At 37.2% G+C, this 10,252-nt stretch overlaps 1 pseudogene; it reads right to left on the reverse strand.

The window, feature by feature from the left end:
• Positions 1-1,986: 1,986 nt before the first annotated feature.
• LOC108167056 (RING finger protein 228 pseudogene) lies at positions 1,987-3,558 on the reverse strand (annotated as a pseudogene).
• Between the last annotated feature and the right edge of the window lie 6,694 nt (positions 3,559-10,252).

A 10,252-nucleotide genomic window follows, 5' to 3' on the forward strand; every position in this document is an offset into this window, starting at 1 on the left:
CGCTTTCCTCGGGCAATGTCTTTGAGGTTCTGATGGGTCGCACACCAACAGAGGGCAGATGTTACAAGTATATGGAAGACTTTCATCTCCCCTGTGAAATATGTGTGTCCAATCTGGTAATGACACATCGACACACTTTGCACACACTTAAGGCAAGTTGCAGGAAGATGTGTATCCCACAACTGTCTCCGTTCGATTCTTGACATTTGTGCATAGAAAATAATGGTCGGTACTCTGGGACTCACCTGCAACTCCAAGAGATCCAAGGAAAGTTTCATTTATTCTCTCAAAAGCTTTTCCAAAGGTGTGAGAGCCATTTCAAATGTTTATTATTTTTTTTATTGTTCTGCTTAATAAATGATTTAAATCATTGAAAGTATAAAGTTTGTGATTCATTCTGCCCCTTCTTGTCATTTATTGCAGAAAAGGTAAACAAATATGTTATGAACCCCTGACTGAAGCCACTTAATGTCCAATTGGACTTACAGAGAGAGGAAAAAAGGGGTGCCAGGGGGGTTCTGTGGGGATTAGGGAACAAAAGGATCCTTCTCTGTCATCAAAGAGGATCTACTCTCCACTCATCCCCTTTTCTGTGGAGACAGCTTTTTATTTTTTTTGGGAGCTGAAGTGATGGCTGCAGGGAGGTGGAAGGGTGGGGAGATACCAGGAGAGTCTGATGGTAGGGGATGCAGATTTCAAAGTAATCTTTAACTTTAAGCCCTACAGTCCCCATGACATGAGCCCCTTTGCCCCAGACACAGTGTTGCCTATAATGCTCCAAGTAGAAGTCTGCCACCCCTCCTTTCTTTTTTTTTTCTTTTCTTTTTTTTCCTCTCTCAAGCTTTTGTCATGGTGGCATTTAAGCGGCATTACTCACTGACCAAAAGAAGGAATTCTTTTGAGGGACCTAAAAGGGATGGATTTTAACTACAGAGACCACTGTCTCCACTTAGAACAACACTGGGTGGATATAAATGCCCACTGTGTGACTCGGAATCAACACAATGGAGACATCAGCTTGATCATAAGTCTTTGAGCCCAGTCAGTCCACAGTTTTAGAAAATGTAAAATTATTTTTTAAAAACCCCCACTAAATTAATAATTAACTGCCAACAAATAGCCTTAAACAAACTTAAAAGTTATGAGATGATTTAGAACCCCGCAGGAGAGCATCTGCACTTATATTGTTTTGTCACATTACAAAACTACGTATTTAGGCCCCCTGCCTCATAGTTATTTCTTCTTCTTTGAATGATTCATGTCCCCTCAGGGTTACTGATCTGGGATCCCCTGCTGACCTGCTCCACCGTAGGGAGTCACTGTGATCACACAGAGGTAGCTATGAGATAAACAGGTCTGAGTCCGTGGTATAGGTGATTGAAATAATTGTGCCTTAGCAAATAATGCATCGATTTGATTAATAAAACACAAACAAGTTGTTATACAGGAAACAACTTATGGATATTATTACTTAATATCTCTATGTTGATTTCAAATGACTAGTTAAGTTATCCTAAGTTTTTTATTTTGCAGATTTCAGCTCAATCTAAACTTTTCTAATTAATCAGTCTTTTAAGCTATTAGAAGCGTGGATTGTCTTTTTGTTTTTTTTGCTTCAGTACAAGACATTTTTTTAAATAAGATGTGCTTTTATATTAATCTTATCTAAATAAATAAAGAAGGCTTGGGTCATTTCACCTCTTTGCTTTTTACCTTTAAAGTTTTACTATTTTTTCTTCTTTCAAGTGCTCTGTTGTTATTTCACTGTTTGGCAGCTTTGATAACTTATTTGAGGTACAAAAGGAGCGCTCTTTTGAAGAATGTTTAATTCCTACCATAACTCAAGATACACCCAACAGTGCAACGTTTTGGGCTGCCTTGACAATGACGTTTTATACCAACTATGTCAAATGGCTGGAATGGAATGTCAGGTTTTAGCAAAGGAGTAGAGTAAGAACTCGGTCAAATAAAATAGTTTGTGGGGTATTGGAACTTTGAAGAGCTTCTATTTTAATCTTAAAAGTTCATGAAATACATAATTACAATAAAAAAACGTAAGTGGATACATCTTAGGTACAACAAACAATATAAGTAGAATGAAACTGCACTGCGTAGGTATGTAAGGCGAGGTAAAGAGCAAATTGATCTAGAGCCAAATGATACCATTTGCCATTGGCAGTATCAGTTCTTCTGACATGAACGTCGCCTTGGGCAGGAACCGCTGTTTGCACTTGAGAATGCAACAAGAAATTCAAATTTTTAACTCTTCTTAGAAAACGTTTTTCAATAGACTCAAAGGAATCTGTGATCACTATTGGTTATTTCAGTCTAGATTTGACCTTTCTAAGAAGTACATATGTATTGTTTTTTTTTACAGGTAGTGATTTTATTTTGTTAATTTTTTTAGCACTATTCTAGTCTCTTACACAGTGCCACCCTGACAAAAAAAAAAAGCTGTGTTGGCATGAAATGGACTGTTTGAAGATACTGAAAATGAAAAGGACATAAAGGGCAACATGAGGTTTGAAAATAAATTGGTTATGTGGCGCTCCTCACTGCAGTAAATGAAACTCAAACAAATGAGCAACAACAATTTCCGACACAATTAGTCCATTTTCATAAAGCACACAGCCATTTATTGACAATCCTAATTGTTCTCAAAATTCACTATGCAGGCGCGCCAAGCCCTTGAATTTCACACTTTTAAATATCCCATTTCAAAAGTCCAGCTCAAACTCTGAGGATCACATTACATTAGAGGTGAGGGAACTAAGAGTGCTCGCTTCTGTTTCTGCTCCATACTTCAGCATGCACATCAGCCAAGTGAGTATTATAGAGAGCAGAGCCAGGACGCTGGCGACGAACAGACAAACTGGGCCGACAGGCGACGCTATGTGGTTGAAGTTGTGCACGAAAATGAGGCCCAGGAATAAAAGCACCACCATGGAGAGGAAGGAGAAGATGGCGCACACACAGCCCGTGGTAAAGGCTACGTTCTTGCAGGTCTCACAGCGTTCCTCGGTGGCAAAAGATCCGGACGGACCTGTCTGTTCTTCCGTGTTTGATGAGCTCTGACGCCGATGCTCTCTAAGCGGAAGAGCCTCGAACAGCGCCCTATTGTTCGGGAGGTTTTGAACCTGATATTCCCGAACCGGAGTCCGATGGCGACACACGGGACAGCCGATCCTCCATCCTCGACCCTCTAGTGAGTGCAGAGTTTCGAGGCACTCCTGACAGAAGGTGTGGGAGCAGCTCAACTCTTTGGGAATGCGACGGTCCGAGTCGTAGTGGTTGTAGCAGATTTTGCACTCGTATTCTTCTTCTTCTTCGTTAGACTGAGCGAAAGCAGAGCCGCTTTGTCCATGGACATTGTCCGCCATGTTCTCCCATGTTGCACAGCTTCATTTGACCACACAAGCTAAATGTTAATAATTAACATGTACTCGGCATCAAATCAGTTAAAAACGTTTTTTTTATGCGACTTTTTTTTTCTTTCTTTTTCTTGTTTTTCTCTTAAGTGTGAGTTTGACCTGGTTTCAGTCCAGCTCCATCCGGTTCACAGACTTGCGTAACAGTCTGTGAACAGGGATGAGATCAGGGAGGCTACATCTAACCGTGAAACAACTATGAATAGACAAAAAGAAAAGAGAGAGAGAGCTAATAAATAGACGTGTTCAGATTGATTTTCTGATCCGTTGTCACCTGGTTGGCGTCACAACGAGCATCATGTGATCGATGCGCCCCATTAAACCGTGTAATTAAAATTGGGCACCTGCTCTAACAGTAAGAAGCAGATGTGTCGTCAGATGTGTCGCTTTGAGTTTCAGCACCACAGTCATCGGACAGCGCCGAGCAGGGCGACGGCGGCGACATCTTTAACAGCGACTGCAAGGTTCTTTCAAAAGCATCCCCGCTTCTCACGTTGCAACAACACACTTGAAAGAATGCACATTACTGTGAAGAGAAAGTAAAAAATGATGTACGGTACACGTTTCCATTTCTTATTACATTATTCTGATAACCCCATAAGTAAAATCCCAAGTGCCTGAAGAACTATAGCAAACACAATCCACTTGTGTATAATTTCACATCTACATAAATGTAGCTGTTTTGTGAAGCCCTTCTTAGGGAACATAAATGAACAAAATGAACTAACTGCATGAAAACAGAAGGAGTATGGTGTAAATGCAAACCGAGACATGCCCGTCCACCTAAACTGACAGGACAGACAAGGAGAGTATTGATAGACTCCACTTACAGGCTCATGTAGTAAAATCTACCTATATAATGGCTTGTTGTATACAAGCCATTATATAGGTTTTTTTTCTTTTACATTTTCTTTTTAGTCATGTGAGACCAAAACCTGAAGTTGAAGGAGAACCATATTGAGGCATGTCAGAACATTATAATCCCTTAAAATCCCACTTCAAACAAACTGTCTGTGTAATGTTTGTAAAAGCTGTTCTCTAAGCTATTATGGTCTCAACTTTTTCCCTGATCTTACTGGTGTTTTCCTAAGTCTTCATTATGTCCTTTATTTGTTGATGTTCTCTAACAAACCTTTGAGACCTTCACAGAACAACTGTATTTATACCAAATTTAAACAAGCGGACTTGATTTACTGATTAGAGGATTTCTCAAAGCAACTGGTTGGAATGAAGTTTCTTCAGATGATTGAGATTATGGGGCAGACTTTATGTGCACACCATACACACGCATGATAATTAAGAACATTATTTAAAACTTCATGGGTTTGTGTAGGTCTGCAACATAAAATGCCAACAAAATGAAGGAGATAAAGTTCAAAGGAGTGCATTCTTCTGCGTAGCATTGCATAAGCCCCCTCCTTCCTAAATGCACAGAGTATGTAATGGAAAAAAAAATTATGTATTCCAGATCTATAAGCTTTAAAAAAGATTGGCAACCATGAGAAAGAGTATCTTGCAATGCAGAGAGTTTGAAATACAACTCTATAATGAATGCCCAGCACAGACCAGATTCCATTTTAAACCAAATTACACTGCGTGCATGCAAGTAATTTACTGAATTACTTCCAGGTTAGATTTTTTATTTTTTCTATTTTTAGGCTAGATTACTTTTTAATAATGTTATATTGAATTAGTGGATGTATGCTGCGAGTATTTGTTACACTGTTAAACTTTACAAATTCAGATTGATAGTATAAAAAGTAATTAGTACAACATTTGAAATAAATAAAAAAATAAGATAAAAGCTGCAATAAAACAACAAAAACGATAGATAGATAGATAGATAGATAGATAGATAGATAGATAGATAGATAGATAGATAGATAGATAGATAGATAGAAAGTGCCCTCTTGTGGCCGAATTTATATGTGCATGTAAAGTAATGAATTCTGTGTATCCAGTGTGAGGGATTGGCTGATTTTATGCTTTATCTAAAACTGACCAGAAATTAGAAGCTGTTGATTTTTTCAGGAGAAAGGAATTAATGATGTTCGAACAAAATTGGTAAGACACAAGATATGTTTAATGTCAATTGTGTACTTAGTTTAATTATTTTAAGCTCTATTAAAACATAAATAGGTTTTGCACAGTCAGCTCTCTATTGTCAGATCTTTTGCCCTTAATGCTAACCTCATGAGAGCAGCTTTACAGGAACAGGTGAAACTATACGTTTCTTTTGAGCTCTGCGACATCCAGCAGTTAATGTAACTTTTTATTTTACACATGCTACGTTATTTTCTATGAAATAAAATGCTGTATATAATTTAAAGATATTCTGTTAGATAAAATTGGAAATATGTGTAAAAACACATAAATTCAGATTTTAACACTGAAAGTGTTCCAAGATTTTTAAGCTTCTGTAAACTTCACAAAAATACTGTAAATAGTTTACTTCACTCAGATTTCCCTTTATGGACAGATCATGGCGTCTAAAATAGCACTTTTTTTTTAAAATATCTGCAACTTGTAAAGATTTTTGGATTTTGTTGTTTCTATTGACACAGCATTCTCCAGTTTTCCGTAGATCTTTTTGATAGTTCCGCTTGTATTTGATAAGCACGGCGTTCTGTTGCCATTCACTTTATCAGTAGGAAAACGATAAGCCTCATAAGTCACTAAATTTGTCTTGGGTCTATTATACAAACGCGCCAAGTTTGCCTTTTTAAATGAAGAGGCAGAAAACCCACTTCTCTGCTATCACAACATCTGGTAATGTGACTGAAATAGACAGAAGTAAAGGCGCAGAGTAATTCCAGTTAGATAAGAATCTCACAGGAGGTGTGACTGCATGTTCGTCATGAGACCATGAACTGTTAGCTCGATGGTTTTCAGTCGCCGTTTGCCGGGACTGTTAATTTAAGCCTTCATGCCCTTTGGCTGTTGCTTTCTGATTATCTGTTTTTGGTTCTTCTGCCTCACCTGGGTTCACCTTCTCAAGCCTTTGTCATGATAACTCCACTCAGTCTGAACTCCCACTGATAGGTTTTGGGGCCAGTTATATTCGATAAGATCAAACACATGAAAAAAACAAAAAAACAACAACAAAAAAAACAGCAAGTCTTTTGATAGTGCCTTGTAAGTGGTACATTAGTTTGAGAACAGATTTCCCTATTTCAAACCTGTGACCTTCCTGAGATGTTTATCTTAACTGATGACTTGATCGTTCAGCTAATGTATATTTTTCCGCCGTTATACTCGCTTGCAAAGTGGAGTACAATTAGGCTCTTTCTGAGCAGCTACACTTTAAAACAAAAAAATTGAATTAGCTGCCCTTCTTTAATTTATGTCATTCCTGAACTCCATTTTGATCATCATTCATGTAAATACAATCTTCAGCAGAATTTATTTATTTTTGGAAATAGAAATGAATCACAAACCTTTTATTTTCCATGCTGTAAACTTTAGGCTAAATTAGTATAACCTTTACGTTTAAAATGTGTGGTTCATAATTCTAGCATATCATAGTACAATTTGTTCCTTTATTGACAAATATTTATATCTTACAAAAAACAATCAGCTCTCTCCTATTTAAGAAAAGAAGGTATTATAGTAACTGGATTTCATGAACTCGTCACAATCTGATACAGCAATAACTCATGATATTTGACATATCATCAGACATATAAAGAAAAAATAATCTAAGCAAAGAAAAAAAAAGACAAAAAAATACAAAAGCTTGCAATAATTGTAAATTATCCAAATCCTGAACCAATATTCATTATTTCAGAATAGAAACTTCAGTAATGATGTACTATTTAGAGCCTCCTTACACAGCAGTGGCTTCTTCATTTACAGGGCCAATAAAAGTTAAGCGCATGCTGTTTTACAACCAGCTGCCATTTTCACAAACTCATCGCTATGTCTAAATGAAACAAATTTATAATTTAAATGAAATTTACTGCTTTCAGAGGTAAATGTATTTTAGTATTTTTTTAGGACCCATACTTGTCTCACAATTTTAAACAGATCAGCAGGATGATAGCAAGGTAAAAACAACTCTAAAGCTTAATAAAACATCAACAAATAGTGACAACTGATCATCAGCTCTCCACATTAGCCATGAGATGCTACCTACATACCATTTGAGTTATTTGAGAAATACCCAATATAAACTTTGGCTCTCCTACTATCACAAATGTAAACAAGTGGAGTTGGTTAAACTATTTTGAGATCTTTACTATAATGTTTTTGCGTTGGCCAGATGAGGATAATGTTGGATCTCTTTCGTACTTCATAGCATCATGAAATATCAGGCAACTTCTTCATAAAATGTTGGTGCACTCCCCTAAAAAAATGTTATTACTCATAATCCAGTGATTCGATGCGTTAATGATCAGAAATGCGTTAATGACAACAAAAAAACTGTTCACCAGACACAATATCAACCCAATAAATCAACGATCAACTAAAAATAATCTGTGTGGTGAGCTGAAGAAAAAAGAGCATAAAACCGGATCTTGTTAGAGTGTTTGCAATTTGCTTCTGTAGGATCCAAAACATATGGCCAAATAAACACTGTAATGGTTCAACTGACACAAAATAAATTTTTCCATGACCATCTCAGTTCCCAGATCCCAAACCTTTGGGATGACCTAACAGATCATAAGAGGCAACTCAGAACTGGATGATCTGGAGACGCTGTGCAAAGAGGAAAGGTCAAATCGCTTTGTCTGCTGAAACATACAGAGCAGGAGAAGACCAGCTATCCTTCTGCCAAAATGTGGCAATGTAAAACTAGTAGCAGCCTGGGTACCAGTAACTGTGTCACTGATGTTAATAAAGGATTTCTCTCAAAGTCCGTGCTAAATAAATGCATTCAAATAAAAGTTGGCTTTTTTCAAAAATGCTTTGTTTGTTTTTTTTTTCCTTTTTTAGATTTTGATGTTATCCAGTCTTGTAAATCTGATGAGAAAATGCAAAGTTAGGAGTATAGCCAACAGATACAAACTTTTCCATTGACTGACTCAGAAAAAAATAAGGTAACATTTCATTTAACGGAGGCATGGAGAAATACTGTCCGTTATTGATTTGATTGATTTAGAAATATAGCATCTGGATCCCTGAGTTGTACATACAGCAACATGCTATTTCTCCTCAGAAGCATTTTTTTTTTGGCTTGTTTCTGACGTAGCTTGTCCACTGGCGCTGCACATTTCTGACCCAGCTCCCCCCTCTAATTGATTTGGCACGGTAGATCCGATATCCTTTTCATGATAGTCAAACTTTACTATGATAACTCTCTATGGCCCCCATTCTTGCTTTTATAGAGGTATAATGTTTCCACGTCTTTTTTTTTTTTGTGTCCACGCCATCATTTTTTACTGCCCAGTGTCTTGGGAGTTAAAGTGCAATGAGAGAGAATATGGATTAAAATACCATTTTAAAACCTCTGTGGCACAAAAAGAGCACGTTGATGTTGACTTATTTTACTTTACATCTTCAACAAACAGGGCCAACAAACACAAACCTTGATGTGTTTGTTGGCCTGTTTGAAGGGAAAACTCTGATTGTAACAAGCGTGTTCTGTCGAACATTGTAAGGTATATAAGTTGTGCTTGTTTATTCTGGACACAAAATGATCAAGCCATTCCTGGGACGCAGAGCAAGGGAATGCAAAAATTGGACAAAGCTTTTCCTTGAGGGACAAAAAAACGAAAAAAAAAAAAAGAAAAGAGAAGCGTCGGTCTATTAAACACGCCTAATTATTGCAATTATCACATCTCTACGAGCTTCAGAAAAGTCAAGTGATCCCTCATGTGGTCCAGTGTGTCAGCAGTGCGACATTTTGCACGGATGTGTTCCACGGCCGTGAGGGCCAACCGCGGCTTTGCTGCAGCGCCCTTTGTTAAATCAGCGCGACCGCTGCGAGAGACCACGCGGAGCTTTACTGACGTGGGCTGAGGTGGAACTCGTGGAGGAGAGCCGATCCTCTTCTCCACGCTTAAACTCAGCGGTGTCCGCACCTTGTACTTCTGCAATCACCTCCATTGTGGAAGCTTTAGTTTGCGCTCATCAGGTGGTTTCCTTTGGACAACGAATACAGTTTGATTGTCGTTGTTTTCGGAGCTCAATTTGACTCTTCGGTGTTGTTATGAATATGCTCTTGTTGTAGGTATTTGATTTAAAAAAAAAAAAAGTCACTCCGAGCTGTGGTTTTCCTGTGCAAAACCCTCAACCGACGAATCTCATTTTGCAGGTGAATCCACTGCAATTAAATAGCTAATTGAAAATTTATGCACAAGTTGATTTAAATGAAAATCTATCTATCTATCTATCTATCTATCTATCTATCTATCTATCTATCTATCTATCTATCTATCTATCTATCTATCTATCTATCTATCTATCTATCTATCTATCTATCTATCTATCTATCTATCTATCTATCTATCTATCTATCTATCTATCTATTGATGCATAATGATGCGTTTTGTTCAGAACTTTTTCAGTTCTTCCGTTCTAAAAAAAAATCTGTCATATTTCTCGACTTAAATTACGTCACAGCATACCGTATATTACAATAATAACGATGTGTAATCGCTTGTTTTGTGTATTCAGGTGTTTTTCCACAAAAAATGTGTAAATAAACAAATAAATACATAATTTAATAAATTAATTAATTTACAAAGTTTTAAGCATTTTGGCTTAGACATTCTACAAGTATAGACTAATGGTTATTTTATGTCTAGTATTTTGGAAGATTGTCACTTTTTTGTGTATTTGGAAAAGGAAACATAACATTTAGACGTAAGTGCAGCTCTATC

This window comes from Poecilia reticulata, chromosome 17, assembly GCF_904066995.2.
Source record: "Poecilia reticulata chromosome 17, P_reticulata-male-v2, whole genome shotgun sequence".
In the NCBI taxonomy this organism is placed as follows: Eukaryota; Metazoa; Chordata; class Actinopteri; order Cyprinodontiformes; family Poeciliidae; genus Poecilia; species Poecilia reticulata.